The following is a 27,049-nucleotide window of genomic DNA, read 5'->3' on the forward strand; positions in this document are numbered from 1 at the left end:
CTCAGCGACTTAGTAGGGCCTCTTGTGAGGGGAGCCTGTCTGGCAGGCGCTATGCAACTCATACTTACCTGGCAGGGGAGATACCATGATCACTAAGGTGGTTCTCCCAGGGTGAGGCTCATCCATTGCACTTCGGGTGTGCTGACCCCTGCGATTTCCCCAAATGCGGGAAACTCGACTGCATAATTTGTGGTAGTGGGGGACTGCGTTCGCGCTTTCCCCTGATTTACTCTGGTGAAAAACAGTGCTTATTATTCAATGCTGACTATTACTAGTCAGAGATACTTGCTAGATCGATCGATCGAGCGAGCCAGCCATCAATTGACCTCTGGGTGGCCAAGAGGATTGGATACTCCTCTCTCCCTTATCAGCTGCCTTTGGTTTTGTGGCTTTCCTATGTGATGCTTTATCTCAATGTTAGTGCAGAGTGTAACGTAAAGTGTAGGACCTGTGCCTTTGCTGTACTATGTTGTGCTACTTTGAGCCTGTGTCAAAGATATTGATTGATTGGGCTGGTTGACGGTATACTGTATGCTTGTGATTTGACCACTGATTGTTAACAAAGCTGCTTTCAATCCAAAAAGGTGGATGCAGACAGGTGATCTTTGGCCTGCTTCGGACCAAAAACCAGGAAAAATCCTCAGCGACTTAGTAGGGCCTCTTGTGAGGGGAGCCTGTCTGGCAGGCGCTATGCAACTCATACTTACCTGGCAGGGGAGATACCATGATCATTAAGGTGGTTCTCCCAGGGTGAGGCTCATCCATTGCACTTCGGGTGTGCTGACCCCTGCGATTTCCCCAAATGCGGGAAACTCGACTGCATAATTTGTGGTAGTGGGGGACTGCGTTCGCGCTTTCCCCTGATTTACTCTGGTGAAAAACAGTGCTTATTATTCAATGCTGACTGTTACTAGTCAGAGGTACTTGTATGCTTGTGATTTAACCACCGATTGTCAACAAAGCTGTTTTTCAATCCAAAATGTGGTACATTATCTCTTTATATTTAGCTGTATACGCAGCCTTTGTCTCCCCCTCGTGGATGAACAACAGTGTGATCAGTGAAGTTTCTTTTTCTGCTGGGCTTCGAGAAGTCAGGGCATGGCGAGCCTTTCCCTAACCTAACCTATCCTTCCTCTCTGTCTCACAGGTGACGGCATGCAAATGTGGGGACTGCTTCATCGGCACGGCAATGCTCTGACCAGAAGCCGCCGCCCCATATGCTAATACCCTGGTTGCTGTGCATCTTGGAAGTGCTTAGACTTGAGCCTGTGTCTTATGGAATTTGGGGTGCCTGCACACCCCTGGCTCCGTACAATGAGGTGCATCCGTTTTTTGGCGCAGTTGGATCCAGACAGGTGATCTTTGGCCTGCTTCGGACCAAAAACCAGGAAAAATCCTCAGCGACTTAGTAGGGCCTCTTGTGAGGGGAGCCTTTCTGGCAGGCGCTATGCAACTCATACTTACCTGGCAGGGGAGATACCATGATCACTAAGGTGGTTCTCCCAGGGTGAGGCTCATCCATTGCACTTCGGGTGTGCTGACCCCTGCGATTTCCCCAAATGCGGGAAACTCGACTGCATAATTTGTGGTAGTGGGGGACTGCGTTTGCGCTTTCCCCTGATTTACTCTGGTGAAAAACAGTGCTTATTATTCAATGCTGACTATTACTAGTCAGAGATACTTGCTAGATCGAGCGAGCCAGCCATCAATTGACCTCTGGGTGGCCAAGAGGATTGGATACTCCTCTCTCCCTTATCAGCTGCCTTTGGTTTTGTGGCTTTCCTATGTGATGCTTTATCTCAATGTTAGTGCAGAGTGTAACGTAAAGTGTAGGACCTGTGCCTTTGCTGTACTATGTTGTGCTACTTTGAGCCTGTGTCAAAGATATTGATTGATTGGGCTGGTTGACGGTATACTGTATGCTTGTGATTTGACCACTGATTGTTAACAAAGCTGCTTTCAATCCAAAAAGGTGGATGCAGACAGGTGATCTTTGGCCTGCTTCGGACCAAAAACCAGGAAAAATCCTCAGCGACTTAGTAGGGCCTCTTGTGAGGGGAGCCTGTCTGGCAGGCGCTATGCAACTCATACTTACCTGGCAGGGGAGATACCATGATCACTAAGGTGGTTCTCCCAGGGTGAGGCTCATCCATTGCACTTCGGGTGTGCTGACCCCTGCGATTTCCCCAAATGCGGGAAACTCGACTGCATAATTTGTGGTAGTGGGGGACTGCGTTCGCGCTTTCCCCTGATTTACTCTGGTGAAAAACAGTGCTTATTATTCAATGCTGACTATTACTAGTCAGAGATACTTGCTAGATCGATCGATCGAGCGAGCCAGCCATCAATTGACCTCTGGGTGGCCAAGAGGATTGGATACTCCTCTCTCCCTTATCAGCTGCCTTTGGTTTTGTGGCTTTCCTATGTGATGCTTTATCTCAATGTTAGTGCAGAGTGTAACGTAAAGTGTAGGACCTGTGCCTTTGCTGTACTATGTTGTGCTACTTTGAGCCTGTGTCAAAGATATTGATTGATTGGGCTGGTTGACGGTATACTGTATGCTTGTGATTTGACCACTGATTGTTAACAAAGCTGCTTTCAATCCAAAAAGGTGGATGCAGACAGGTGATCTTTGGCCTGCTTCGGACCAAAAACCAGGAAAAATCCTCAGCGACTTAGTAGGGCCTCTTGTGAGGGGAGCCTGTCTGGCAGGCGCTATGCAACTCATACTTACCTGGCAGGGGAGATACCATGATCATTAAGGTGGTTCTCCCAGGGTGAGGCTCATCCATTGCACTTCGGGTGTGCTGACCCCTGCGATTTCCCCAAATGCGGGAAACTCGACTGCATAATTTGTGGTAGTGGGGGACTGCGTTCGCGCTTTCCCCTGATTTACTCTGGTGAAAAACAGTGCTTATTATTCAATGCTGACTGTTACTAGTCAGAGGTACTTGTATGCTTGTGATTTAACCACCGATTGTCAACAAAGCTGTTTTTCAATCCAAAATGTGGTACATTATCTCTTTATATTTAGCTGTATACGCAGCCTTTGTCTCCCCCTCGTGGATGAACAACAGTGTGATCAGTGAAGTTTCTTTTTCTGCTGGGCTTCGAGAAGTCAGGGCATGGCGAGCCTTTCCCTAACCTAACCTATCCTTCCTCTCTGTCTCACAGGTGACGGCATGCAAATGTGGGGACTGCTTCATCGGCACGGCAATGCTCTGACCAGAAGCCGCCGCCCCATATGCTAATACCCTGGTTGCTGTGCATCTTGGAAGTGCTTAGACTTGAGCCTGTGTCTTATGGAATTTGGGGTGCCTGCACACCCCTGGCTCCGTACAATGAGGTGCATCCGTTTTTTGGCGCAGTTGGATCCAGACAGGTGATCTTTGGCCTGCTTCGGACCAAAAACCAGGAAAAATCCTCAGCGACTTAGTAGGGCCTCTTGTGAGGGGAGCCTTTCTGGCAGGCGCTATGCAACTCATACTTACCTGGCAGGGGAGATACCATGATCACTAAGGTGGTTCTCCCAGGGTGAGGCTCATCCATTGCACTTCGGGTGTGCTGACCCCTGCGATTTCCCCAAATGCGGGAAACTCGACTGCATAATTTGTGGTAGTGGGGGACTGCGTTCGCGCTTTCCCCTGATTTACTCTGGTGAAAAACAGTGCTTATTATTCAATGCTGACTATTACTAGTCAGAGATACTTGCTAGATCGATCGATCGAGCGAGCCAGCCATCAATTGACCTCTGGGTGGCCAAGAGGATTGGATACTCCTCTCTCCCTTATCAGCTGCCTTTGGTTTTGTGGCTTTCCTATGTGATGCTTTATCTCAATGTTAGTGCAGAGTGTAACGTAAAGTGTAGGACCTGTGCCTTTGCTGTACTATGTTGTGCTACTTTGAGCCTGTGTCAAAGATATTGATTGATTGGGCTGGTTGACGGTATACTGTATGCTTGTGATTTGACCACTGATTGTTAACAAAGCTGCTTTCAATCCAAAAAGGTGGATGCAGACAGGTGATCTTTGGCCTGCTTCGGACCAAAAACCAGGAAAAATCCTCAGCGACTTAGTAGGGCCTCTTGTGAGGGGAGCCTGTCTGGCAGGCGCTATGCAACTCATACTTACCTGGCAGGGGAGATACCATGATCATTAAGGTGGTTCTCCCAGGGTGAGGCTCATCCATTGCACTTCGGGTGTGCTGACCCCTGCGATTTCCCCAAATGCGGGAAACTCGACTGCATAATTTGTGGTAGTGGGGGACTGCGTTCGCGCTTTCCCCTGATTTACTCTGGTGAAAAACAGTGCTTATTATTCAATGCTGACTGTTACTAGTCAGAGGTACTTGTATGCTTGTGATTTAACCACCGATTGTCAACAAAGCTGTTTTTCAATCCAAAATGTGGTACATTATCTCTTTATATTTAGCTGTATACGCAGCCTTTGTCTCCCCCTCGTGGATGAACAACAGTGTGATCAGTGAAGTTTCTTTTTCTGCTGGGCTTCGAGAAGTCAGGGCATGGCGAGCCTTTCCCTAACCTAACCTATCCTTCCTCTCTGTCTCACAGGTGACGGCATGCAAATGTGGGGACTGCTTCATCGGCACGGCAATGCTCTGACCAGAAGCCGCCGCCCCATATGCTAATACCCTGGTTGCTGTGCATCTTGGAAGTGCTTAGACTTGAGCCTGTGTCTTATGGAATTTGGGGTGCCTGCACACCCCTGGCTCCGTACAATGAGGTGCATCCGTTTTTTGGCGCAGTTGGATCCAGACAGGTGATCTTTGGCCTGCTTCGGACCAAAAACCAGGAAAAATCCTCAGCGACTTAGTAGGGCCTCTTGTGAGGGGAGCCTTTCTGGCAGGCGCTATGCAACTCATACTTACCTGGCAGGGGAGATACCATGATCACTAAGGTGGTTCTCCCAGGGTGAGGCTCATCCATTGCACTTCGGGTGTGCTGACCCCTGCGATTTCCCCAAATGCGGGAAACTCGACTGCATAATTTGTGGTAGTGGGGGACTGCGTTCGCGCTTTCCCCTGATTTACTCTGGTGAAAAACAGTGCTTATTAATCAATGCTGACTATTACTAGTCAGAGATACTTGCTAGATCGATCGATCGAGCCAGCCATCAATTGACCTCTGGGTGGCCAAGAGGATTGGATACTCCTCTCTCCCTTATCAGCTGCCTTTGGTTTTGTGGCTTTCCTATGTGATGCTTTATCTCAATGTTAGTGCAGAGTGTAACGTAAAGTGTAGGACCTGTGCCTTTGCTGTACTATGTTGTGCTACTTTGAGCCTGTGTCAAAGATATTGATTGATTGGGCTGGTTGACGGTATACTGTATGCTTGTGATTTGACCACTGATTGTTAACAAAGCTGCTTTCAATCCAAAAAGGTGGATGCAGACAGGTGATCTTTGGCCTGCTTCGGACCAAAAACCAGGAAAAATCCTCAGCGACTTAGTAGGGCCTCTTGTGAGGGGAGCCTGTCTGGCAGGCGCTATGCAACTCATACTTACCTGGCAGGGGAGATACCATGATCATTAAGGTGGTTCTCCCAGGGTGAGGCTCAGCCATTGCACTTCGGGTGTGCTGACCCCTGCGATTTCCCCAAATGCGGGAAACTCGACTGCATAATTTGTGGTAGTGGGGGACTGCGTTTGCGCTTTCCCCTGATTTACTCTGGTGAAAAACAGTGCTTATTATTCAATGCTGACTATTACTAGTCAGAGATACTTGCTAGATCGAGCGAGCCAGCCATCAATTGACCTCTGGGTGGCCAAGAGGATTGGATACTCCTCTCTCCCTTATCAGCTGCCTTTGGTTTTGTGGCTTTCCTATGTGATGCTTTATCTCAATGTTAGTGCAGAGTGTAACGTAAAGTGTAGGACCTGTGCCTTTGCTGTACTATGTTGTGCTACTTTGAGCCTGTGTCAAAGATATTGATTGATTGGGCTGGTTGATGGTATACTGTATGCTTGTGATTTGACCACTGATTGTTAACAAAGCTGCTTTCAATCCAAAAAGGTGGATGCAGACAGGTGATCTTTGGCCTGCTTCGGACCAAAAACCAGGAAAAATCCTCAGCGACTTAGTAGGGCCTCTTGTGAGGGGAGCCTGTCTGGCAGGCGCTATGCAACTCATACTTACCTGGCAGGGGAGATACCATGATCACTAAGGTGGTTCTCCCAGGGTGAGGCTCATCCATTGCACTTCGGGTGTGCTGACCCCTGCGATTTCCCCAAATGCGGGAAACTCGACTGCATAATTTGTGGTAGTGGGGGACTGCGTTCGCGCTTTCCCCTGATTTACTCTGGTGAAAAACAGTGCTTATTATTCAATGCTGACTATTACTAGTCAGAGATACTTGCTAGATCGATCGATCGAGCGAGCCAGCCATCAATTGACCTCTGGGTGGCCAAGAGGATTGGATACTCCTCTCTCCCTTATCAGCTGCCTTTGGTTTTGTGGCTTTCCTATGTGATGCTTTATCTCAATGTTAGTGCAGAGTGTAACGTAAAGTGTAGGACCTGTGCCTTTGCTGTACTATGTTGTGCTACTTTGAGCCTGTGTCAAAGATATTGATTGATTGGGCTGGTTGACGGTATACTGTATGCTTGTGATTTGACCACTGATTGTTAACAAAGCTGCTTTCAATCCAAAAAGGTGGATGCAGACAGGTGATCTTTGGCCTGCTTCGGACCAAAAACCAGGAAAAATCCTCAGCGACTTAGTAGGGCCTCTTGTGAGGGGAGCCTGTCTGGCAGGCGCTATGCAACTCATACTTACCTGGCAGGGGAGATACCATGATCATTAAGGTGGTTCTCCCAGGGTGAGGCTCATCCATTGCACTTCGGGTGTGCTGACCCCTGCGATTTCCCCAAATGCGGGAAACTCGACTGCATAATTTGTGGTAGTGGGGGACTGCGTTCGCGCTTTCCCCTGATTTACTCTGGTGAAAAACAGTGCTTATTATTCAATGCTGACTGTTACTAGTCAGAGGTACTTGTATGCTTGTGATTTAACCACCGATTGTCAACAAAGCTGTTTTTCAATCCAAAATGTGGTACATTATCTCTTTATATTTAGCTGTATACGCAGCCTTTGTCTCCCCCTCGTGGATGAACAACAGTGTGATCAGTGAAGTTTCTTTTTCTGCTGGGCTTCGAGAAGTCAGGGCATGGCGAGCCTTTCCCTAACCTAACCTATCCTTCCTCTCTGTCTCACAGGTGACGGCATGCAAATGTGGGGACTGCTTCATCGGCACGGCAATGCTCTGACCAGAAGCCGCCGCCCCATATGCTAATACCCTGGTTGCTGTGCATCTTGGAAGTGCTTAGACTTGAGCCTGTGTCTTATGGAATTTGGGGTGCCTGCACACCCCTGGCTCCGTACAATGAGGTGCATCCGTTTTTTGGCGCAGTTGGATCCAGACAGGTGATCTTTGGCCTGCTTCGGACCAAAAACCAGGAAAAATCCTCAGCGACTTAGTAGGGCCTCTTGTGAGGGGAGCCTTTCTGGCAGGCGCTATGCAACTCATACTTACCTGGCAGGGGAGATACCATGATCACTAAGGTGGTTCTCCCAGGGTGAGGCTCATCCATTGCACTTCGGGTGTGCTGACCCCTGCGATTTCCCCAAATGCGGGAAACTCGACTGCATAATTTGTGGTAGTGGGGGACTGCGTTCGCGCTTTCCCCTGATTTACTCTGGTGAAAAACAGTGCTTATTATTCAATGCTGACTATTACTAGTCAGAGATACTTGCTAGATCGATCGATCGAGCGAGCCAGCCATCAATTGACCTCTGGGTGGCCAAGAGGATTGGATACTCCTCTCTCCCTTATCAGCTGCCTTTGGTTTTGTGGCTTTCCTATGTGATGCTTTATCTCAATGTTAGTGCAGAGTGTAACGTAAAGTGTAGGACCTGTGCCTTTGCTGTACTATGTTGTGCTACTTTGAGCCTGTGTCAAAGATATTGATTGATTGGGCTGGTTGACGGTATACTGTATGCTTGTGATTTGACCACTGATTGTTAACAAAGCTGCTTTCAATCCAAAAAGGTGGATGCAGACAGGTGATCTTTGGCCTGCTTCGGACCAAAAACCAGGAAAAATCCTCAGCGACTTAGTAGGGCCTCTTGTGAGGGGAGCCTGTCTGGCAGGCGCTATGCAACTCATACTTACCTGGCAGGGGAGATACCATGATCATTAAGGTGGTTCTCCCAGGGTGAGGCTCATCCATTGCACTTCGGGTGTGCTGACCCCTGCGATTTCCCCAAATGCGGGAAACTCGACTGCATAATTTGTGGTAGTGGGGGACTGCGTTCGCGCTTTCCCCTGATTTACTCTGGTGAAAAACAGTGCTTATTATTCAATGCTGACTGTTACTAGTCAGAGGTACTTGTATGCTTGTGATTTAACCACCGATTGTCAACAAAGCTGTTTTTCAATCCAAAATGTGGTACATTATCTCTTTATATTTAGCTGTATACGCAGCCTTTGTCTCCCCCTCGTGGATGAACAACAGTGTGATCAGTGAAGTTTCTTTTTCTGCTGGGCTTCGAGAAGTCAGGGCATGGCGAGCCTTTCCCTAACCTAACCTATCCTTCCTCTCTGTCTCACAGGTGACGGCATGCAAATGTGGGGACTGCTTCATCGGCACGGCAATGCTCTGACCAGAAGCCGCCGCCCCATATGCTAATACCCTGGTTGCTGTGCATCTTGGAAGTGCTTAGACTTGAGCCTGTGTCTTATGGAATTTGGGGTGCCTGCACACCCCTGGCTCCGTACAATGAGGTGCATCCGTTTTTTGGCGCAGTTGGATCCAGACAGGTGATCTTTGGCCTGCTTCGGACCAAAAACCAGGAAAAATCCTCAGCGACTTAGTAGGGCCTCTTGTGAGGGGAGCCTTTCTGGCAGGCGCTATGCAACTCATACTTACCTGGCAGGGGAGATACCATGATCACTAAGGTGGTTCTCCCAGGGTGAGGCTCATCCATTGCACTTCGGGTGTGCTGACCCCTGCGATTTCCCCAAATGCGGGAAACTCGACTGCATAATTTGTGGTAGTGGGGGACTGCGTTCGCGCTTTCCCCTGATTTACTCTGGTGAAAAACAGTGCTTATTAATCAATGCTGACTATTACTAGTCAGAGATACTTGCTAGATCGATCGATCGAGCCAGCCATCAATTGACCTCTGGGTGGCCAAGAGGATTGGATACTCCTCTCTCCCTTATCAGCTGCCTTTGGTTTTGTGGCTTTCCTATGTGATGCTTTATCTCAATGTTAGTGCAGAGTGTAACGTAAAGTGTAGGACCTGTGCCTTTGCTGTACTATGTTGTGCTACTTTGAGCCTGTGTCAAAGATATTGATTGATTGGGCTGGTTGACGGTATACTGTATGCTTGTGATTTGACCACTGATTGTTAACAAAGCTGCTTTCAATCCAAAAAGGTGGATGCAGACAGGTGATCTTTGGCCTGCTTCGGACCAAAAACCAGGAAAAATCCTCAGCGACTTAGTAGGGCCTCTTGTGAGGGGAGCCTGTCTGGCAGGCGCTATGCAACTCATACTTACCTGGCAGGGGAGATACCATGATCATTAAGGTGGTTCTCCCAGGGTGAGGCTCAGCCATTGCACTTCGGGTGTGCTGACCCCTGCGATTTCCCCAAATGCGGGAAACTCGACTGCATAATTTGTGGTAGTGGGGGACTGCGTTTGCGCTTTCCCCTGATTTACTCTGGTGAAAAACAGTGCTTATTATTCAATGCTGACTATTACTAGTCAGAGATACTTGCTAGATCGAGCGAGCCAGCCATCAATTGACCTCTGGGTGGCCAAGAGGATTGGATACTCCTCTCTCCCTTATCAGCTGCCTTTGGTTTTGTGGCTTTCCTATGTGATGCTTTATCTCAATGTTAGTGCAGAGTGTAACGTAAAGTGTAGGACCTGTGCCTTTGCTGTACTATGTTGTGCTACTTTGAGCCTGTGTCAAAGATATTGATTGATTGGGCTGGTTGATGGTATACTGTATGCTTGTGATTTGACCACTGATTGTTAACAAAGCTGCTTTCAATCCAAAAAGGTGGATGCAGACAGGTGATCTTTGGCCTGCTTCGGACCAAAAACCAGGAAAAATCCTCAGCGACTTAGTAGGGCCTCTTGTGAGGGGAGCCTGTCTGGCAGGCGCTATGCAACTCATACTTACCTGGCAGGGGAGATACCATGATCACTAAGGTGGTTCTCCCAGGGTGAGGCTCATCCATTGCACTTCGGGTGTGCTGACCCCTGCGATTTCCCCAAATGCGGGAAACTCGACTGCATAATTTGTGGTAGTGGGGGACTGCGTTCGCGCTTTCCCCTGATTTACTCTGGTGAAAAACAGTGCTTATTATTCAATGCTGACTATTACTAGTCAGAGATACTTGCTAGATCGATCGATCGAGCGAGCCAGCCATCAATTGACCTCTGGGTGGCCAAGAGGATTGGATACTCCTCTCTCCCTTATCAGCTGCCTTTGGTTTTGTGGCTTTCCTATGTGATGCTTTATCTCAATGTTAGTGCAGAGTGTAACGTAAAGTGTAGGACCTGTGCCTTTGCTGTACTATGTTGTGCTACTTTGAGCCTGTGTCAAAGATATTGATTGATTGGGCTGGTTGACGGTATACTGTATGCTTGTGATTTGACCACTGATTGTTAACAAAGCTGCTTTCAATCCAAAAAGGTGGATGCAGACAGGTGATCTTTGGCCTGCTTCGGACCAAAAACCAGGAAAAATCCTCAGCGACTTAGTAGGGCCTCTTGTGAGGGGAGCCTGTCTGGCAGGCGCTATGCAACTCATACTTACCTGGCAGGGGAGATACCATGATCATTAAGGTGGTTCTCCCAGGGTGAGGCTCATCCATTGCACTTCGGGTGTGCTGACCCCTGCGATTTCCCCAAATGCGGGAAACTCGACTGCATAATTTGTGGTAGTGGGGGACTGCGTTCGCGCTTTCCCCTGATTTACTCTGGTGAAAAACAGTGCTTATTATTCAATGCTGACTGTTACTAGTCAGAGGTACTTGTATGCTTGTGATTTAACCACCGATTGTCAACAAAGCTGTTTTTCAATCCAAAATGTGGTACATTATCTCTTTATATTTAGCTGTATACGCAGCCTTTGTCTCCCCCTCGTGGATGAACAACAGTGTGATCAGTGAAGTTTCTTTTTCTGCTGGGCTTCGAGAAGTCAGGGCATGGCGAGCCTTTCCCTAACCTAACCTATCCTTCCTCTCTGTCTCACAGGTGACGGCATGCAAATGTGGGGACTGCTTCATCGGCACGGCAATGCTCTGACCAGAAGCCGCCGCCCCATATGCTAATACCCTGGTTGCTGTGCATCTTGGAAGTGCTTAGACTTGAGCCTGTGTCTTATGGAATTTGGGGTGCCTGCACACCCCTGGCTCCGTACAATGAGGTGCATCCGTTTTTTGGCGCAGTTGGATCCAGACAGGTGATCTTTGGCCTGCTTCGGACCAAAAACCAGGAAAAATCCTCAGCGACTTAGTAGGGCCTCTTGTGAGGGGAGCCTTTCTGGCAGGCGCTATGCAACTCATACTTACCTGGCAGGGGAGATACCATGATCACTAAGGTGGTTCTCCCAGGGTGAGGCTCATCCATTGCACTTCGGGTGTGCTGACCCCTGCGATTTCCCCAAATGCGGGAAACTCGACTGCATAATTTGTGGTAGTGGGGGACTGCGTTCGCGCTTTCCCCTGATTTACTCTGGTGAAAAACAGTGCTTATTAATCAATGCTGACTATTACTAGTCAGAGATACTTGCTAGATCGATCGATCGAGCGAGCCAGCCATCAATTGACCTCTGGGTGGCCAAGAGGATTGGATACTCCTCTCTCCCTTATCAGCTGCCTTTGGTTTTGTGGCTTTCCTATGTGATGCTTTATCTCAATGTTAGTGCAGAGTGTAACGTAAAGTGTAGGACCTGTGCCTTTGCTGTACTATGTTGTGCTACTTTGAGCCTGTGTCAAAGATATTGATTGATTGGGCTGGTTGACGGTATACTGTATGCTTGTGATTTGACCACTGATTGTTAACAAAGCTGCTTTCAATCCAAAAAGGTGGATGCAGACAGGTGATCTTTGGCCTGCTTCGGACCAAAAACCAGGAAAAATCCTCAGCGACTTAGTAGGGCCTCTTGTGAGGGGAGCCTGTCTGGCAGGCGCTATGCAACTCATACTTACCTGGCAGGGGAGATACCATGATCATTAAGGTGGTTCTCCCAGGGTGAGGCTCAGCCATTGCACTTCGGGTGTGCTGACCCCTGCGATTTCCCCAAATGCGGGAAACTCGACTGCATAATTTGTGGTAGTGGGGGACTGCGTTTGCGCTTTCCCCTGATTTACTCTGGTGAAAAACAGTGCTTATTATTCAATGCTGACTATTACTAGTCAGAGATACTTGCTAGATCGAGCGAGCCAGCCATCAATTGACCTCTGGGTGGCCAAGAGGATTGGATACTCCTCTCTCCCTTATCAGCTGCCTTTGGTTTTGTGGCTTTCCTATGTGATGCTTTATCTCAATGTTAGTGCAGAGTGTAACGTAAAGTGTAGGACCTGTGCCTTTGCTGTACTATGTTGTGCTACTTTGAGCCTGTGTCAAAGATATTGATTGATTGGGCTGGTTGATGGTATACTGTATGCTTGTGATTTGACCACTGATTGTTAACAAAGCTGCTTTCAATCCAAAAAGGTGGATGCAGACAGGTGATCTTTGGCCTGCTTCGGACCAAAAACCAGGAAAAATCCTCAGCGACTTAGTAGGGCCTCTTGTGAGGGGAGCCTGTCTGGCAGGCGCTATGCAACTCATACTTACCTGGCAGGGGAGATACCATGATCACTAAGGTGGTTCTCCCAGGGTGAGGCTCATCCATTGCACTTCGGGTGTGCTGACCCCTGCGATTTCCCCAAATGCGGGAAACTCGACTGCATAATTTGTGGTAGTGGGGGACTGCGTTCGCGCTTTCCCCTGATTTACTCTGGTGAAAAACAGTGCTTATTATTCAATGCTGACTATTACTAGTCAGAGATACTTGCTAGATCGATCGATCGAGCGAGCCAGCCATCAATTGACCTCTGGGTGGCCAAGAGGATTGGATACTCCTCTCTCCCTTATCAGCTGCCTTTGGTTTTGTGGCTTTCCTATGTGATGCTTTATCTCAATGTTAGTGCAGAGTGTAACGTAAAGTGTAGGACCTGTGCCTTTGCTGTACTATGTTGTGCTACTTTGAGCCTGTGTCAAAGATATTGATTGATTGGGCTGGTTGACGGTATACTGTATGCTTGTGATTTGACCACTGATTGTTAACAAAGCTGCTTTCAATCCAAAAAGGTGGATGCAGACAGGTGATCTTTGGCCTGCTTCGGACCAAAAACCAGGAAAAATCCTCAGCGACTTAGTAGGGCCTCTTGTGAGGGGAGCCTGTCTGGCAGGCGCTATGCAACTCATACTTACCTGGCAGGGGAGATACCATGATCATTAAGGTGGTTCTCCCAGGGTGAGGCTCATCCATTGCACTTCGGGTGTGCTGACCCCTGCGATTTCCCCAAATGCGGGAAACTCGACTGCATAATTTGTGGTAGTGGGGGACTGCGTTCGCGCTTTCCCCTGATTTACTCTGGTGAAAAACAGTGCTTATTATTCAATGCTGACTGTTACTAGTCAGAGGTACTTGTATGCTTGTGATTTAACCACCGATTGTCAACAAAGCTGTTTTTCAATCCAAAATGTGGTACATTATCTCTTTATATTTAGCTGTATACGCAGCCTTTGTCTCCCCCTCGTGGATGAACAACAGTGTGATCAGTGAAGTTTCTTTTTCTGCTGGGCTTCGAGAAGTCAGGGCATGGCGAGCCTTTCCCTAACCTAACCTATCCTTCCTCTCTGTCTCACAGGTGACGGCATGCAAATGTGGGGACTGCTTCATCGGCACGGCAATGCTCTGACCAGAAGCCGCCGCCCCATATGCTAATACCCTGGTTGCTGTGCATCTTGGAAGTGCTTAGACTTGAGCCTGTGTCTTATGGAATTTGGGGTGCCTGCACACCCCTGGCTCCGTACAATGAGGTGCATCCGTTTTTTGGCGCAGTTGGATCCAGACAGGTGATCTTTGGCCTGCTTCGGACCAAAAACCAGGAAAAATCCTCAGCGACTTAGTAGGGCCTCTTGTGAGGGGAGCCTTTCTGGCAGGCGCTATGCAACTCATACTTACCTGGCAGGGGAGATACCATGATCACTAAGGTGGTTCTCCCAGGGTGAGGCTCATCCATTGCACTTCGGGTGTGCTGACCCCTGCGATTTCCCCAAATGCGGGAAACTCGACTGCATAATTTGTGGTAGTGGGGGACTGCGTTCGCGCTTTCCCCTGATTTACTCTGGTGAAAAACAGTGCTTATTATTCAATGCTGACTATTACTAGTCAGAGATACTTGCTAGATCGATCGATCGAGCGAGCCAGCCATCAATTGACCTCTGGGTGGCCAAGAGGATTGGATACTCCTCTCTCCCTTATCAGCTGCCTTTGGTTTTGTGGCTTTCCTATGTGATGCTTTATCTCAATGTTAGTGCAGAGTGTAACGTAAAGTGTAGGACCTGTGCCTTTGCTGTACTATGTTGTGCTACTTTGAGCCTGTGTCAAAGATATTGATTGATTGGGCTGGTTGACGGTATACTGTATGCTTGTGATTTGACCACTGATTGTTAACAAAGCTGCTTTCAATCCAAAAAGGTGGATGCAGACAGGTGATCTTTGGCCTGCTTCGGACCAAAAACCAGGAAAAATCCTCAGCGACTTAGTAGGGCCTCTTGTGAGGGGAGCCTGTCTGGCAGGCGCTATGCAACTCATACTTACCTGGCAGGGGAGATACCATGATCATTAAGGTGGTTCTCCCAGGGTGAGGCTCATCCATTGCACTTCGGGTGTGCTGACCCCTGCGATTTCCCCAAATGCGGGAAACTCGACTGCATAATTTGTGGTAGTGGGGGACTGCGTTCGCGCTTTCCCCTGATTTACTCTGGTGAAAAACAGTGCTTATTATTCAATGCTGACTGTTACTAGTCAGAGGTACTTGTATGCTTGTGATTTAACCACCGATTGTCAACAAAGCTGTTTTTCAATCCAAAATGTGGTACATTATCTCTTTATATTTAGCTGTATACGCAGCCTTTGTCTCCCCCTCGTGGATGAACAACAGTGTGATCAGTGAAGTTTCTTTTTCTGCTGGGCTTCGAGAAGTCAGGGCATGGCGAGCCTTTCCCTAACCTAACCTATCCTTCCTCTCTGTCTCACAGGTGACGGCATGCAAATGTGGGGACTGCTTCATCGGCACGGCAATGCTCTGACCAGAAGCCGCCGCCCCATATGCTAATACCCTGGTTGCTGTGCATCTTGGAAGTGCTTAGACTTGAGCCTGTGTCTTATGGAATTTGGGGTGCCTGCACACCCCTGGCTCCGTACAATGAGGTGCATCCGTTTTTTGGCGCAGTTGGATCCAGACAGGTGATCTTTGGCCTGCTTCGGACCAAAAACCAGGAAAAATCCTCAGCGACTTAGTAGGGCCTCTTGTGAGGGGAGCCTTTCTGGCAGGCGCTATGCAACTCATACTTACCTGGCAGGGGAGATACCATGATCACTAAGGTGGTTCTCCCAGGGTGAGGCTCATCCATTGCACTTCGGGTGTGCTGACCCCTGCGATTTCCCCAAATGCGGGAAACTCGACTGCATAATTTGTGGTAGTGGGGGACTGCGTTCGCGCTTTCCCCTGATTTACTCTGGTGAAAAACAGTGCTTATTAATCAATGCTGACTATTACTAGTCAGAGATACTTGCTAGATCGATCGATCGAGCCAGCCATCAATTGACCTCTGGGTGGCCAAGAGGATTGGATACTCCTCTCTCCCTTATCAGCTGCCTTTGGTTTTGTGGCTTTCCTATGTGATGCTTTATCTCAATGTTAGTGCAGAGTGTAACGTAAAGTGTAGGACCTGTGCCTTTGCTGTACTATGTTGTGCTACTTTGAGCCTGTGTCAAAGATATTGATTGATTGGGCTGGTTGACGGTATACTGTATGCTTGTGATTTGACCACTGATTGTTAACAAAGCTGCTTTCAATCCAAAAAGGTGGATGCAGACAGGTGATCTTTGGCCTGCTTCGGACCAAAAACCAGGAAAAATCCTCAGCGACTTAGTAGGGCCTCTTGTGAGGGGAGCCTGTCTGGCAGGCGCTATGCAACTCATACTTACCTGGCAGGGGAGATACCATGATCATTAAGGTGGTTCTCCCAGGGTGAGGCTCAGCCATTGCGATTTCCCCAAATGCGGGAAACTCGACTGCATAATTTGTGGTAGTGGGGGACTGCGTTTGCGCTTTCCCCTGATTTACTCTGGTGAAAAACAGTGCTTATTATTCAATGCTGACTATTACTAGTCAGAGATACTTGCTAGATCGAGCGAGCCAGCCATCAATTGACCTCTGGGTGGCCAAGAGGATTGGATACTCCTCTCTCCCTTATCAGCTGCCTTTGGTTTTGTGGCTTTCCTATGTGATGCTTTATCTCAATGTTAGTGCAGAGTGTAACGTAAAGTGTAGGACCTGTGCCTTTGCTGTACTATGTTGTGCTACTTTGAGCCTGTGTCAAAGATATTGATTGATTGGGCTGGTTGATGGTATACTGTATGCTTGTGATTTGACCACTGATTGTTAACAAAGCTGCTTTCAATCCAAAAAGGTGGATGCAGACAGGTGATCTTTGGCCTGCTTCGGACCAAAAACCAGGAAAAATCCTCAGCGACTTAGTAGGGCCTCTTGTGAGGGGAGCCTGTCTGGCAGGCGCTATGCAACTCATACTTACCTGGCAGGGGAGATACCATGATCACTAAGGTGGTTCTCCCAGGGTGAGGCTCATCCATTGCACTTCGGGTGTGCTGACCCCTGCGATTTCCCCAAATGCGGGAAACTCGACTGCATAATTTGTGGTAGTGGGGGACTGCGTTCGCGCTTTCCCCTGATTTACTCTGGTGAAAAACAGTGCTTATTATTCAATGCTGACTATTACTAGTCAGAGATACTTGCTAGATCGATCGATCGAGCGAGCCAGCCATCAATTGACCTCTGGGTGGCCAAGAGGATTGGATACTCCTCTCTCCCTTATCAGCTGCCTTTGGTTTTGTGGCTTTCCTATGTGATGCTTTATCTCAATGTTAGTGCAGAGTGTAACGTAAAGTGTAGGACCTGTGCCTTTGCTGTACTATGTTGTGCTACTTTGAGCCTGTGTCAAAGATATTGATTGATTGGGCTGGTTGACGGTATACTGTATGCTTGTGATTTGACCACTGATTGTTAACAAAGCTGCTTTCAATCCAAAAAGGTGGATGCAGACAGGTGATCTTTGGCCTGCTTCGGACCAAAAACCAGGAAAAATCCTCAGCGACTTAGTAGGGCCTCTTGTGAGGGGAGCCTGTCTGGCAGGCGCTATGCAACTCATACTTACCTGGCAGGGGAGATACCATGATCATTAAGGTGGTTCTCCCAGGGTGAGGCTCATCCATTGCACTTCGGGTGTGCTGACCCCTGCGATTTCCCCAAATGCGGGAAACTCGACTGCATAATTTGTGGTAGTGGGGGACTGCGTTCGCGCTTTCCCCTGATTTACTCTGGTGAAAAACAGTGCTTATTATTCAATGCTGACTGTTACTAGTCAGAGGTACTTGTATGCTTGTGATTTAACCACCGATTGTCAACAAAGCTGTTTTTCAATCCAAAATGTGGTACATTATCTCTTTATATTTAGCTGTATACGCAGCCTTTGTCTCCCCCTCGTGGATGAACAACAGTGTGATCAGTGAAGTTTCTTTTTCTGCTGGGCTTCGAGAAGTCAGGGCATGGCGAGCCTTTCCCTAACCTAACCTATCCTTCCTCTCTGTCTCACAGGTGACGGCATGCAAATGTGGGGACTGCTTCATCGGCACGGCAATGCTCTGACCAGAAGCCGCCGCCCCATATGCTAATACCCTGGTTGCTGTGCATCTTGGAAGTGCTTAGACTTGAGCCTGTGTCTTATGGAATTTGGGGTGCCTGCACACCCCTGGCTCCGTACAATGAGGTGCATCCGTTTTTTGGCGCAGTTGGATCCAGACAGGTGATCTTTGGCCTGCTTCGGACCAAAAACCAGGAAAAATCCTCAGCGACTTAGTAGGGCCTCTTGTGAGGGGAGCCTTTCTGGCAGGCGCTATGCAACTCATACTTACCTGGCAGGGGAGATACCATGATCACTAAGGTGGTTCTCCCAGGGTGAGGCTCATCCATTGCACTTCGGGTGTGCTGACCCCTGCGATTTCCCCAAATGCGGGAAACTCGACTGCATAATTTGTGGTAGTGGGGGACTGCGTTCGCGCTTTCCCCTGATTTACTCTGGTGAAAAACAGTGCTTATTAATCAATGCTGACTATTACTAGTCAGAGATACTTGCTAGATCGATCGATCGAGCGAGCCAGCCATCAATTGACCTCTGGGTGGCCAAGAGGATTGGATACTCCTCTCTCCCTTATCAGCTGCCTTTGGTTTTGTGGCTTTCCTATGTGATGCTTTATCTCAATGTTAGTGCAGAGTGTAACGTAAAGTGTAGGACCTGTGCCTTTGCTGTACTATGTTGTGCTACTTTGAGCCTGTGTCAAAGATATTGATTGATTGGGCTGGTTGACGGTATACTGTATGCTTGTGATTTGACCACTGATTGTTAACAAAGCTGCTTTCAATCCAAAAAGGTGGATGCAGACAGGTGATCTTTGGCCTGCTTCGGACCAAAAACCAGGAAAAATCCTCAGCGACTTAGTAGGGCCTCTTGTGAGGGGAGCCTGTCTGGCAGGCGCTATGCAACTCATACTTACCTGGCAGGGGAGATACCATGATCATTAAGGTGGTTCTCCCAGGGTGAGGCTCAGCCATTGCACTTCGGGTGTGCTGACCCCTGCGATTTCCCCAAATGCGGGAAACTCGACTGCATAATTTGTGGTAGTGGGGGACTGCGTTTGCGCTTTCCCCTGATTTACTCTGGTGAAAAACAGTGCTTATTATTCAATGCTGACTATTACTAGTCAGAGATACTTGCTAGATCGAGCGAGCCAGCCATCAATTGACCTCTGGGTGGCCAAGAGGATTGGATACTCCTCTCTCCCTTATCAGCTGCCTTTGGTTTTGTGGCTTTCCTATGTGATGCTTTATCTCAATGTTAGTGCAGAGTGTAACGTAAAGTGTAGGACCTGTGCCTTTGCTGTACTATGTTGTGCTACTTTGAGCCTGTGTCAAAGATATTGATTGATTGGGCTGGTTGATGGTATACTGTATGCTTGTGATTTGACCACTGATTGTTAACAAAGCTGCTTTCAATCCAAAAAGGTGGATGCAGACAGGTGATCTTTGGCCTGCTTCGGACCAAAAACCAGGAAAAATCCTCAGCGACTTAGTAGGGCCTCTTGTGAGGGGAGCCTGTCTGGCAGGCGCTATGCAACTCATACTTACCTGGCAGGGGAGATACCATGATCACTAAGGTGGTTCTCCCAGGGTGAGGCTCATCCATTGCACTTCGGGTGTGCTGACCCCTGCGATTTCCCCAAATGCGGGAAACTCGACTGCATAATTTGTGGTAGTGGGGGACTGCGTTCGCGCTTTCCCCTGATTTACTCTGGTGAAAAACAGTGCTTATTATTCAATGCTGACTATTACTAGTCAGAGATACTTGCTAGATCGATCGATCGAGCGAGCCAGCCATCAATTGACCTCTGGGTGGCCAAGAGGATTGGATACTCCTCTCTCCCTTATCAGCTGCCTTTGGTTTTGTGGCTTTCCTATGTGATGCTTTATCTCAATGTTAGTGCAGAGTGTAACGTAAAGTGTAGGACCTGTGCCTTTGCTGTACTATGTTGTGCTACTTTGAGCCTGTGTCAAAGATATTGATTGATTGGGCTGGTTGACGGTATACTGTATGCTTGTGATTTGACCACTGATTGTTAACAAAGCTGCTTTCAATCCAAAAAGGTGGATGCAGACAGGTGATCTTTGGCCTGCTTCGGACCAAAAACCAGGAAAAATCCTCAGCGACTTAGTAGGGCCTCTTGTGAGGGGAGCCTGTCTGGCAGGCGCTATGCAACTCATACTTACCTGGCAGGGGAGATACCATGATCATTAAGGTGGTTCTCCCAGGGTGAGGCTCATCCATTGCACTTCGGGTGTGCTGACCCCTGCGATTTCCCCAAATGCGGGAAACTCGACTGCATAATTTGTGGTAGTGGGGGACTGCGTTCGCGCTTTCCCCTGATTTACTCTGGTGAAAAACAGTGCTTATTATTCAATGCTGACTGTTACTAGTCAGAGGTACTTGTATGCTTGTGATTTAACCACCGATTGTCAACAAAGCTGTTTTTCAATCCAAAATGTGGTACATTATCTCTTTATATTTAGCTGTATACGCAGCCTTTGTCTCCCCCTCGTGGATGAACAACAGTGTGATCAGTGAAGTTTCTTTTTCTGCTGGGCTTCGAGAAGTCAGGGCATGGCGAGCCTTTCCCTAACCTAACCTATCCTTCCTCTCTGTCTCACAGGTGACGGCATGCAAATGTGGGGACTGCTTCATCGGCACGGCAATGCTCTGACCAGAAGCCGCCGCCCCATATGCTAATACCCTGGTTGCTGTGCATCTTGGAAGTGCTTAGACTTGAGCCTGTGTCTTATGGAATTTGGGGTGCCTGCACACCCCTGGCTCCGTACAATGAGGTGCATCCGTTTTTTGGCGCAGTTGGATCCAGACAGGTGATCTTTGGCCTGCTTCGGACCAAAAACCAGGAAAAATCCTCAGCGACTTAGTAGGGCCTCTTGTGAGGGGAGCCTTTCTGGCAGGCGCTATGCAACTCATACTTACCTGGCAGGGGAGATACCATGATCACTAAGGTGGTTCTCCCAGGGTGAGGCTCATCCATTGCACTTCGGGTGTGCTGACCCCTGCGATTTCCCCAAATGCGGGAAACTCGACTGCATAATTTGTGGTAGTGGGGGACTGCGTTCGCGCTTTCCCCTGATTTACTCTGGTGAAAAACAGTGCTTATTATTCAATGCTGACTGTTACTAGTCAGAGGTACTTGTATGCTTGTGATTTAACCACCGATTGTCAACAAAGCTGTTTTTCAATCCAAAATGTGGTACATTATCTCTTTATATTTAGCTGTATACGCAGCCTTTGTCTCCCCCTCGTGGATGAACAACAGTGTGATCAGTGAAGTTTCTTTTTCTGCTGGGCTTCGAGAAGTCAGGGCATGGCGAGCCTTTCCCTAACCTAACCTATCCTTCCTCTCTGTCTCACAGGTGACGGCATGCAAATGTGGGGACTGCTTCATCGGCACGGCAATGCTCTGACCAGAAGCCGCCGCCCCATATGCTAATACCCTGGTTGCTGTGCATCTTGGAAGTGCTTAGACTTGAGCCTGTGTCTTATGGAATTTGGGGTGCCTGCACACCCCTGGCTCCGTACAATGAGGTGCATCCGTTTTTTGGCGCAGTTGGATCCAGACAGGTGATCTTTGGCCTGCTTCGGACCAAAAACCAGGAAAAATCCTCAGCGACTTAGTAGGGCCTCTTGTGAGGGGAGCCTTTCTGGCAGGCGCTATGCAACTCATACTTACCTGGCAGGGGAGATACCATGATCACTAAGGTGGTTCTCCCAGGGTGAGGCTCATCCATTGCACTTCGGGTGTGCTGACCCCTGCGATTTCCCCAAATGCGGGAAACTCGACTGCATAATTTGTGGTAGTGGGGGACTGCGTTCGCGCTTTCCCCTGATTTACTCTGGTGAAAAACAGTGCTTATTAATCAATGCTGACTATTACTAGTCAGAGATACTTGCTAGATCGATCGATCGATCGAGCGAGCCAGCCATCAATTGACCTCTGGGTGGCCGAGAGGATTGGATACTCCTCTCTCCCTTATCAGCTGCCTTTGGTTTTGTGGCTTTCCTATGTGATGCTTTATCTCAATGTTAGTGCAGAGTGTAACGTAAAGTGTAGGACCTGTGCCTTTGCTGTACTATGTTGTGCTACTTTGAGCCTGTGTCAAAGATATTGATTGATTGGGCTGGTTGACGGTATACTGTATGCTTGTGATTTGACCACTGATTGTTAACAAAGCTGCTTTCAATCCAAAAAGGTGGATGCAGACAGGTGATCTTTGGCCTGCTTCGGACCAAAAACCAGGAAAAATCCTCAGCGACTTAGTAGGGCCTCTTGTGAGGGGAGCCTGTCTGGCAGGCGCTATGCAACTCATACTTACCTGGCAGGGGAGATACCATGATCATTAAGGTGGTTCCCCCAGGGTGAGGCTCATCCATTGCACTTCGGGTGTGCTGACCCCTGCGATTTCCCCAAATGCGGGAAACTCGACTGCATAATTTGTGGTAGTGGGGGACTGCGTTTGCGCTTTCCCCTGATTTACTCTGGTGAAAAACAGTGCTTATTATTCAATGCTGACTATTACTAGTCAGAGATACTTGCTAGATCGAGCGAGCCAGCCATCAATTGACCTCTGGGTGGCCAAGAGGATTGGATACTCCTCTCTCCCTTATCAGCTGCCTTTGGTTTTGTGGCTTTCCTATGTGATGCTTTATCTCAATGTTAGTGCAGAGTGTAACGTAAAGTGTAGGACCTGTGCCTTTGCTGTACTATGTTGTGCTACTTTGAGCCTGTGTCAAAGATATTGATTGATTGGGCTGGTTGACGGTATACTGTATGCTTGTGATTTGACCACTGATTGTTAACAAAGCTGCTTTCAATCCAAAAAGGTGGATGCAGACAGGTGATCTTTGGCCTGCTTCGGACCAAAAACCAGGAAAAATCCTCAGCGACTTAGTAGGGCCTCTTGTGAGGGGAGCCTGTCTGGCAGGCGCTATGCAACTCATACTTACCTGGCAGGGGAGATACCATGATCACTAAGGTGGTTCTCCCAGGGTGAGGCTCATCCATTGCACTTCGGGTGTGCTGAACCCTGCGATTTCCCCAAATGCGGGAAACTCGACTGCATAATTTGTGGTAGTGGGGGACTGCGTTCGCGCTTTCCCCTGATTTACTCTGGTGAAAAACAGTGCTTATTATTCAATGCTGACTATTACTAGTCAGAGATACTTGCTAGATCGATCGATCGAGCGAGCCAGCCATCAATTGACCTCTGGGTGGCCAAGAGGATTGGATACTCCTCTCTCCCTTATCAGCTGCCTTTGGTTTTGTGGCTTTCCTATGTGATGCTTTATCTCAATGTTAGTGCAGAGTGTAACGTAAAGTGTAGGACCTGTGCCTTTGCTGTACTATGTTGTGCTACTTTGAGCCTGTGTCAAAGATATTGATTGATTGGGCTGGTTGACGGTATACTGTATGCTTGTGATTTGACCACTGATTGTTAACAAAGCTGCTTTCAATCCAAAAAGGTGGATGCAGACAGGTGATCTTTGGCCTGCTTCGGACCAAAAACCAGGAAAAATCCTCAGCGACTTAGTAGGGCCTCTTGTGAGGGGAGCCTGTCTGGCAGGCGCTATGCAACTCATACTTACCTGGCAGGGGAGATACCATGATCATTAAGGTGGTTCTCCCAGGGTGAGGCTCAGCCATTGCACTTCGGGTGTGCTGACCCCTGCGATTTCCCCAAATGCGGGAAACTCGACTGCATAATTTGTGGTAGTGGGGGACTGCGTTTGCGCTTTCCCCTGATTTACTCTGGTGAAAAACAGTGCTTATTATTCAATGCTGACTATTACTAGTCAGAGATACTTGCTAGATCGAGCGAGCCAGCCATCAATTGACCTCTGGGTGGCCAAGAGGATTGGATACTCCTCTCTCCCTTATCAGCTGCCTTTGGTTTTGTGGCTTTCCTATGTGATGCTTTATCTCAATGTTAGTGCAGAGTGTAACGTAAAGTGTAGGACCTGTGCCTTTGCTGTACTATGTTGTGCTACTTTGAGCCTGTGTCAAAGATATTGATTGATTGGGCTGGTTGACGGTATACTGTATGCTTGTGATTTGACCACTGATTGTTAACAAAGCTGCTTTCAATCCAAAAAGGTGGATGCAGACAGGTGATCTTTGGCCTGCTTCGGACCAAAAACCAGGAAAAATCCTCAGCGACTTAGTAGGGCCTCTTGTGAGGGGAGCCTGTCTGGCAGGCGCTATGCAACTCATACTTACCTGGCAGGGGAGATACCATGATCATTAAGGTGGTTCCCCCAGGGTGAGGCTCATCCATTGCACTTCGGGTGTGCTGACCCCTGCGATTTCCCCAAATGCGGGAAACTCGACTGCATAATTTGTGGTAGTGGGGGACTGCGTTTGCGCTTTCCCCTGATTTACTCTGGTGAAAAACAGTGCTTATTATTCAATGCTGACTATTACTAGTCAGAGATACTTGCTAGATCGAGCGAGCCAGCCATCAATTGACCTCTGGGTGGCCAAGAGGATTGGATACTCCTCTCTCCCTTATCAGCTGCCTTTGGTTTTGTGGCTTTCCTATGTGATGCTTTATCTCAATGTTAGTGCAGAGTGTAACGTAAAGTGTAGGACCTGTGCCTTTGCTGTACTATGTTGTGCTACTTTGAGCCTGTGTCAAAGATATTGATTGATTGGGCTGGTTGACGGTATACTGTATGCTTGTGATTTGACCACTGATTGTTAACAAAGCTGCTTTCAATCCAAAAAGGTGGATGCAGACAGGTGATCTTTGGCCTGCTTCGGACCAAAAACCAGGAAAAATCCTCAGCGACTTAGTAGGGCCTCTTGTGAGGGGAGCCTGTCTGGCAGGCGCTATGCAACTCATACTTACCTGGCAGGGGAGATACCATGATCACTAAGGTGGTTCTCCCAGGGTGAGGCTCATCCATTGCACTTCGGGTGTGCTGAACCCTGCGATTTCCCCAAATGCGGGAAACTCGACTGCATAATTTGTGGTAGTGGGGGACTGCGTTCGCGCTTTCCCCTGATTTACTCTGGTGAAAAACAGTGCTTATTATTCAATGCTGACTATTACTAGTCAGAGATACTTGCTAGATCGATCGATCGAGCGAGCCAGCCATCAATTGACCTCTGGGTGGCCAAGAGGATTGGATACTCCTCTCTCCCTTATCAGCTGCCTTTGGTTTTGTGGCTTTCCTATGTGATGCTTTATCTCAATGTTAGTGCAGAGTGTAACGTAAAGTGTAGGACCTGTGCCTTTGCTGTACTATGTTGTGCTACTTTGAGCCTGTGTCAAAGATATTGATTGATTGGGCTGGTTGACGGTATACTGTATGCTTGTGATTTGACCACTGATTGTTAACAAAGCTGCTTTCAATCCAAAAAGGTGGATGCAGACAGGTGATCTTTGGCCTGCTTCGGACCAAAAACCAGGAAAAATCCTCAGCGACTTAGTAGGGCCTCTTGTGAGGGGAGCCTGTCTGGCAGGCGCTATGCAACTCATACTTACCTGGCAGGGGAGATACCATGATCATTAAGGTGGTTCTCCCAGGGTGAGGCTCAGCCATTGCACTTCGGGTGTGCTGACCCCTGCGATTTCCCCAAATGCGGGAAACTCGACTGCATAATTTGTGGTAGTGGGGGACTGCGTTTGCGCTTTCCCCTGATTTACTCTGGTGAAAAACAGTGCTTATTATTCAATGCTGACTATTACTAGTCAGAGATACTTGCTAGATCGAGCGAGCCAGCCATCAATTGACCTCTGGGTGGCCAAGAGGATTGGATACTCCTCTCTCCCTTATCAGCTGCCTTTGGTTTTGTGGCTTTCCTATGTGATGCTTTATCTCAATGTTAGTGCAGAGTGTAACGTAAAGTGTAGGACCTGTGCCTTTGCTGTACTATGTTGTGCTACTTTGAGCCTGTGTCAAAGATATTGATTGATTGGGCTGGTTGACGGTATACTGTATGCTTGTGATTTGACCACTGATTGTTAACAAAGCTGCTTTCAATCCAAAAAGGTGGATGCAGACAGGTGATCTTTGGCCTGCTTCGGACCAAAAACCAGGAAAAATCCTCAGCGACTTAGTAGGGCCTCTTGTGAGGGGAGCCTGTCTGGCAGGCGCTATGCAACTCATACTTACCTGGCAGGGGAGATACCATGATCATTAAGGTGGTTCCCCCAGGGTGAGGCTCATCCATTGCACTTCGGGTGTGCTGACCCCTGCGATTTCCCCAAATGCGGGAAACTCGACTGCATAATTTGTGGTAGTGGGGGACTGCGTTTGCGCTTTCCCCTGATTTACTCTGGTGAAAAACAGTGCTTATTATTCAATGCTGACTATTACTAGTCAGAGATACTTGCTAGATCGAGCGAGCCAGCCATCAATTGACCTCTGGGTGGCCAAGAGGATTGGATACTCCTCTCTCCCTTATCAGCTGCCTTTGGTTTTGTGGCTTTCCTATGTGATGCTTTATCTCAATGTTAGTGCAGAGTGTAACGTAAAGTGTAGGACCTGTGCCTTTGCTGTACTATGTTGTGCTACTTTGAGCCTGTGTCAAAGATATTGATTGATTGGGCTGGTTGACGGTATACTGTATGCTTGTGATTTGACCACTGATTGTTAACAAAGCTGCTTTCAATCCAAAAAGGTGGATGCAGACAGGTGATCTTTGGCCTGCTTCGGACCAAAAACCAGGAAAAATCCTCAGCGACTTAGTAGGGCCTCTTGTGAGGGGAGCCTGTCTGGCAGGCGCTATGCAACTCATACTTACCTGGCAGGGGAGATACCATGATCACTAAGGTGGTTCTCCCAGGGTGAGGCTCATCCATTGCACTTCGGGTGTGCTGAACCCTGCGATTTCCCCAAATGCGGGAAACTCGACTGCATAATTTGTGGTAGTGGGGGACTGCGTTCGCGCTTTCCCCTGATTTACTCTGGTGAAAAACAGTGCTTATTATTCAATGCTGACTATTACTAGTCAGAGATACTTGCTAGATCGATCGATCGAGCGAG

General features: G+C 48.3%; 40 non-coding genes and 1 pseudogene across 40 annotated transcripts; all 41 read left to right on the top strand.

Annotated features, from left to right (window-relative positions):
* Positions 1-60: 60 nt before the first annotated feature.
* LOC142719034 (U1 spliceosomal RNA) lies at positions 61-224 on the top strand. The gene has a single exon (XR_012872593.1). It is a non-coding gene; the product is annotated as a U1 spliceosomal RNA (small nuclear RNA).
* Positions 225-699: 475 nt separating this feature from the next.
* LOC142718481 (U1 spliceosomal RNA) lies at positions 700-863 on the top strand. Its single transcript, XR_012872545.1, has one exon. It is a non-coding gene; the product is annotated as a U1 spliceosomal RNA (small nuclear RNA).
* Positions 864-1,456: 593 nt separating this feature from the next.
* LOC142721282 (U1 spliceosomal RNA) lies at positions 1,457-1,620 on the top strand. Its single transcript, XR_012874039.1, has one exon. It is a non-coding gene; the product is annotated as a U1 spliceosomal RNA (small nuclear RNA).
* A 467-nt stretch (positions 1,621-2,087) lies between these two features.
* On the top strand, positions 2,088-2,251 carry LOC142719045 (U1 spliceosomal RNA). The gene has a single exon (XR_012872595.1). It is a non-coding gene; the product is annotated as a U1 spliceosomal RNA (small nuclear RNA).
* A 475-nt stretch (positions 2,252-2,726) lies between these two features.
* LOC142718492 (U1 spliceosomal RNA) lies at positions 2,727-2,890 on the top strand. Its single transcript, XR_012872546.1, has one exon. It is a non-coding gene; the product is annotated as a U1 spliceosomal RNA (small nuclear RNA).
* Positions 2,891-3,483: 593 nt separating this feature from the next.
* On the top strand, positions 3,484-3,647 carry LOC142719056 (U1 spliceosomal RNA). The gene has a single exon (XR_012872596.1). It is a non-coding gene; the product is annotated as a U1 spliceosomal RNA (small nuclear RNA).
* Positions 3,648-4,122: 475 nt separating this feature from the next.
* LOC142718503 (U1 spliceosomal RNA) lies at positions 4,123-4,286 on the top strand. Its single transcript, XR_012872547.1, has one exon. It is a non-coding gene; the product is annotated as a U1 spliceosomal RNA (small nuclear RNA).
* Positions 4,287-4,879: 593 nt separating this feature from the next.
* Positions 4,880-5,043, top strand: LOC142719067 (U1 spliceosomal RNA). The gene has a single exon (XR_012872597.1). It is a non-coding gene; the product is annotated as a U1 spliceosomal RNA (small nuclear RNA).
* Positions 5,044-5,514: 471 nt separating this feature from the next.
* On the top strand, positions 5,515-5,678 carry LOC142721498 (U1 spliceosomal RNA). Its single transcript, XR_012874100.1, has one exon. It is a non-coding gene; the product is annotated as a U1 spliceosomal RNA (small nuclear RNA).
* Positions 5,679-6,145: 467 nt separating this feature from the next.
* LOC142719078 (U1 spliceosomal RNA) lies at positions 6,146-6,309 on the top strand. The gene has a single exon (XR_012872598.1). It is a non-coding gene; the product is annotated as a U1 spliceosomal RNA (small nuclear RNA).
* A 475-nt stretch (positions 6,310-6,784) lies between these two features.
* LOC142718514 (U1 spliceosomal RNA) lies at positions 6,785-6,948 on the top strand. The gene has a single exon (XR_012872548.1). It is a non-coding gene; the product is annotated as a U1 spliceosomal RNA (small nuclear RNA).
* A 593-nt stretch (positions 6,949-7,541) lies between these two features.
* Positions 7,542-7,705, top strand: LOC142719089 (U1 spliceosomal RNA). Its single transcript, XR_012872599.1, has one exon. It is a non-coding gene; the product is annotated as a U1 spliceosomal RNA (small nuclear RNA).
* A 475-nt stretch (positions 7,706-8,180) lies between these two features.
* LOC142718525 (U1 spliceosomal RNA) lies at positions 8,181-8,344 on the top strand. Its single transcript, XR_012872549.1, has one exon. It is a non-coding gene; the product is annotated as a U1 spliceosomal RNA (small nuclear RNA).
* Positions 8,345-8,937: 593 nt separating this feature from the next.
* Positions 8,938-9,101, top strand: LOC142719100 (U1 spliceosomal RNA). Its single transcript, XR_012872601.1, has one exon. It is a non-coding gene; the product is annotated as a U1 spliceosomal RNA (small nuclear RNA).
* Positions 9,102-9,572: 471 nt separating this feature from the next.
* On the top strand, positions 9,573-9,736 carry LOC142721509 (U1 spliceosomal RNA). The gene has a single exon (XR_012874101.1). It is a non-coding gene; the product is annotated as a U1 spliceosomal RNA (small nuclear RNA).
* Positions 9,737-10,203: 467 nt separating this feature from the next.
* Positions 10,204-10,367, top strand: LOC142719111 (U1 spliceosomal RNA). Its single transcript, XR_012872602.1, has one exon. It is a non-coding gene; the product is annotated as a U1 spliceosomal RNA (small nuclear RNA).
* Positions 10,368-10,842: 475 nt separating this feature from the next.
* Positions 10,843-11,006, top strand: LOC142718547 (U1 spliceosomal RNA). Its single transcript, XR_012872550.1, has one exon. It is a non-coding gene; the product is annotated as a U1 spliceosomal RNA (small nuclear RNA).
* Positions 11,007-11,599: 593 nt separating this feature from the next.
* Positions 11,600-11,763, top strand: LOC142719122 (U1 spliceosomal RNA). Its single transcript, XR_012872603.1, has one exon. It is a non-coding gene; the product is annotated as a U1 spliceosomal RNA (small nuclear RNA).
* A 475-nt stretch (positions 11,764-12,238) lies between these two features.
* On the top strand, positions 12,239-12,402 carry LOC142721520 (U1 spliceosomal RNA). The gene has a single exon (XR_012874102.1). It is a non-coding gene; the product is annotated as a U1 spliceosomal RNA (small nuclear RNA).
* A 467-nt stretch (positions 12,403-12,869) lies between these two features.
* On the top strand, positions 12,870-13,033 carry LOC142719133 (U1 spliceosomal RNA). The gene has a single exon (XR_012872604.1). It is a non-coding gene; the product is annotated as a U1 spliceosomal RNA (small nuclear RNA).
* Positions 13,034-13,508: 475 nt separating this feature from the next.
* Positions 13,509-13,672, top strand: LOC142718558 (U1 spliceosomal RNA). Its single transcript, XR_012872551.1, has one exon. It is a non-coding gene; the product is annotated as a U1 spliceosomal RNA (small nuclear RNA).
* Positions 13,673-14,265: 593 nt separating this feature from the next.
* LOC142719154 (U1 spliceosomal RNA) lies at positions 14,266-14,429 on the top strand. The gene has a single exon (XR_012872614.1). It is a non-coding gene; the product is annotated as a U1 spliceosomal RNA (small nuclear RNA).
* Positions 14,430-14,904: 475 nt separating this feature from the next.
* Positions 14,905-15,068, top strand: LOC142718569 (U1 spliceosomal RNA). Its single transcript, XR_012872552.1, has one exon. It is a non-coding gene; the product is annotated as a U1 spliceosomal RNA (small nuclear RNA).
* Positions 15,069-15,661: 593 nt separating this feature from the next.
* On the top strand, positions 15,662-15,825 carry LOC142719165 (U1 spliceosomal RNA). The gene has a single exon (XR_012872625.1). It is a non-coding gene; the product is annotated as a U1 spliceosomal RNA (small nuclear RNA).
* A 471-nt stretch (positions 15,826-16,296) lies between these two features.
* Positions 16,297-16,437, top strand: LOC142722289 (U1 spliceosomal RNA; annotated as a pseudogene).
* A 467-nt stretch (positions 16,438-16,904) lies between these two features.
* On the top strand, positions 16,905-17,068 carry LOC142719176 (U1 spliceosomal RNA). Its single transcript, XR_012872635.1, has one exon. It is a non-coding gene; the product is annotated as a U1 spliceosomal RNA (small nuclear RNA).
* Positions 17,069-17,543: 475 nt separating this feature from the next.
* Positions 17,544-17,707, top strand: LOC142718580 (U1 spliceosomal RNA). Its single transcript, XR_012872553.1, has one exon. It is a non-coding gene; the product is annotated as a U1 spliceosomal RNA (small nuclear RNA).
* Positions 17,708-18,300: 593 nt separating this feature from the next.
* On the top strand, positions 18,301-18,464 carry LOC142719187 (U1 spliceosomal RNA). The gene has a single exon (XR_012872646.1). It is a non-coding gene; the product is annotated as a U1 spliceosomal RNA (small nuclear RNA).
* A 475-nt stretch (positions 18,465-18,939) lies between these two features.
* LOC142721542 (U1 spliceosomal RNA) lies at positions 18,940-19,103 on the top strand. Its single transcript, XR_012874103.1, has one exon. It is a non-coding gene; the product is annotated as a U1 spliceosomal RNA (small nuclear RNA).
* A 467-nt stretch (positions 19,104-19,570) lies between these two features.
* On the top strand, positions 19,571-19,734 carry LOC142719198 (U1 spliceosomal RNA). The gene has a single exon (XR_012872651.1). It is a non-coding gene; the product is annotated as a U1 spliceosomal RNA (small nuclear RNA).
* Positions 19,735-20,209: 475 nt separating this feature from the next.
* LOC142718591 (U1 spliceosomal RNA) lies at positions 20,210-20,373 on the top strand. The gene has a single exon (XR_012872554.1). It is a non-coding gene; the product is annotated as a U1 spliceosomal RNA (small nuclear RNA).
* Positions 20,374-20,966: 593 nt separating this feature from the next.
* Positions 20,967-21,130, top strand: LOC142719209 (U1 spliceosomal RNA). The gene has a single exon (XR_012872654.1). It is a non-coding gene; the product is annotated as a U1 spliceosomal RNA (small nuclear RNA).
* Positions 21,131-21,723: 593 nt separating this feature from the next.
* Positions 21,724-21,887, top strand: LOC142719220 (U1 spliceosomal RNA). Its single transcript, XR_012872665.1, has one exon. It is a non-coding gene; the product is annotated as a U1 spliceosomal RNA (small nuclear RNA).
* Positions 21,888-22,366: 479 nt separating this feature from the next.
* On the top strand, positions 22,367-22,530 carry LOC142722168 (U1 spliceosomal RNA). Its single transcript, XR_012874489.1, has one exon. It is a non-coding gene; the product is annotated as a U1 spliceosomal RNA (small nuclear RNA).
* A 467-nt stretch (positions 22,531-22,997) lies between these two features.
* Positions 22,998-23,161, top strand: LOC142721326 (U1 spliceosomal RNA). The gene has a single exon (XR_012874082.1). It is a non-coding gene; the product is annotated as a U1 spliceosomal RNA (small nuclear RNA).
* A 475-nt stretch (positions 23,162-23,636) lies between these two features.
* Positions 23,637-23,800, top strand: LOC142721553 (U1 spliceosomal RNA). The gene has a single exon (XR_012874104.1). It is a non-coding gene; the product is annotated as a U1 spliceosomal RNA (small nuclear RNA).
* Positions 23,801-24,267: 467 nt separating this feature from the next.
* On the top strand, positions 24,268-24,431 carry LOC142722179 (U1 spliceosomal RNA). Its single transcript, XR_012874500.1, has one exon. It is a non-coding gene; the product is annotated as a U1 spliceosomal RNA (small nuclear RNA).
* Positions 24,432-24,898: 467 nt separating this feature from the next.
* On the top strand, positions 24,899-25,062 carry LOC142721334 (U1 spliceosomal RNA). Its single transcript, XR_012874086.1, has one exon. It is a non-coding gene; the product is annotated as a U1 spliceosomal RNA (small nuclear RNA).
* A 475-nt stretch (positions 25,063-25,537) lies between these two features.
* Positions 25,538-25,701, top strand: LOC142721564 (U1 spliceosomal RNA). The gene has a single exon (XR_012874105.1). It is a non-coding gene; the product is annotated as a U1 spliceosomal RNA (small nuclear RNA).
* Positions 25,702-26,168: 467 nt separating this feature from the next.
* LOC142722190 (U1 spliceosomal RNA) lies at positions 26,169-26,332 on the top strand. The gene has a single exon (XR_012874511.1). It is a non-coding gene; the product is annotated as a U1 spliceosomal RNA (small nuclear RNA).
* Positions 26,333-26,799: 467 nt separating this feature from the next.
* Positions 26,800-26,963, top strand: LOC142721344 (U1 spliceosomal RNA). The gene has a single exon (XR_012874087.1). It is a non-coding gene; the product is annotated as a U1 spliceosomal RNA (small nuclear RNA).
* Positions 26,964-27,049: the final 86 nt, after the last annotated feature.

This window comes from Rhinoderma darwinii, chromosome 1 (genome assembly GCF_050947455.1).
Source record: "Rhinoderma darwinii isolate aRhiDar2 chromosome 1, aRhiDar2.hap1, whole genome shotgun sequence".
Classification (NCBI taxonomy): Eukaryota; Metazoa; Chordata; class Amphibia; order Anura; family Rhinodermatidae; genus Rhinoderma; species Rhinoderma darwinii.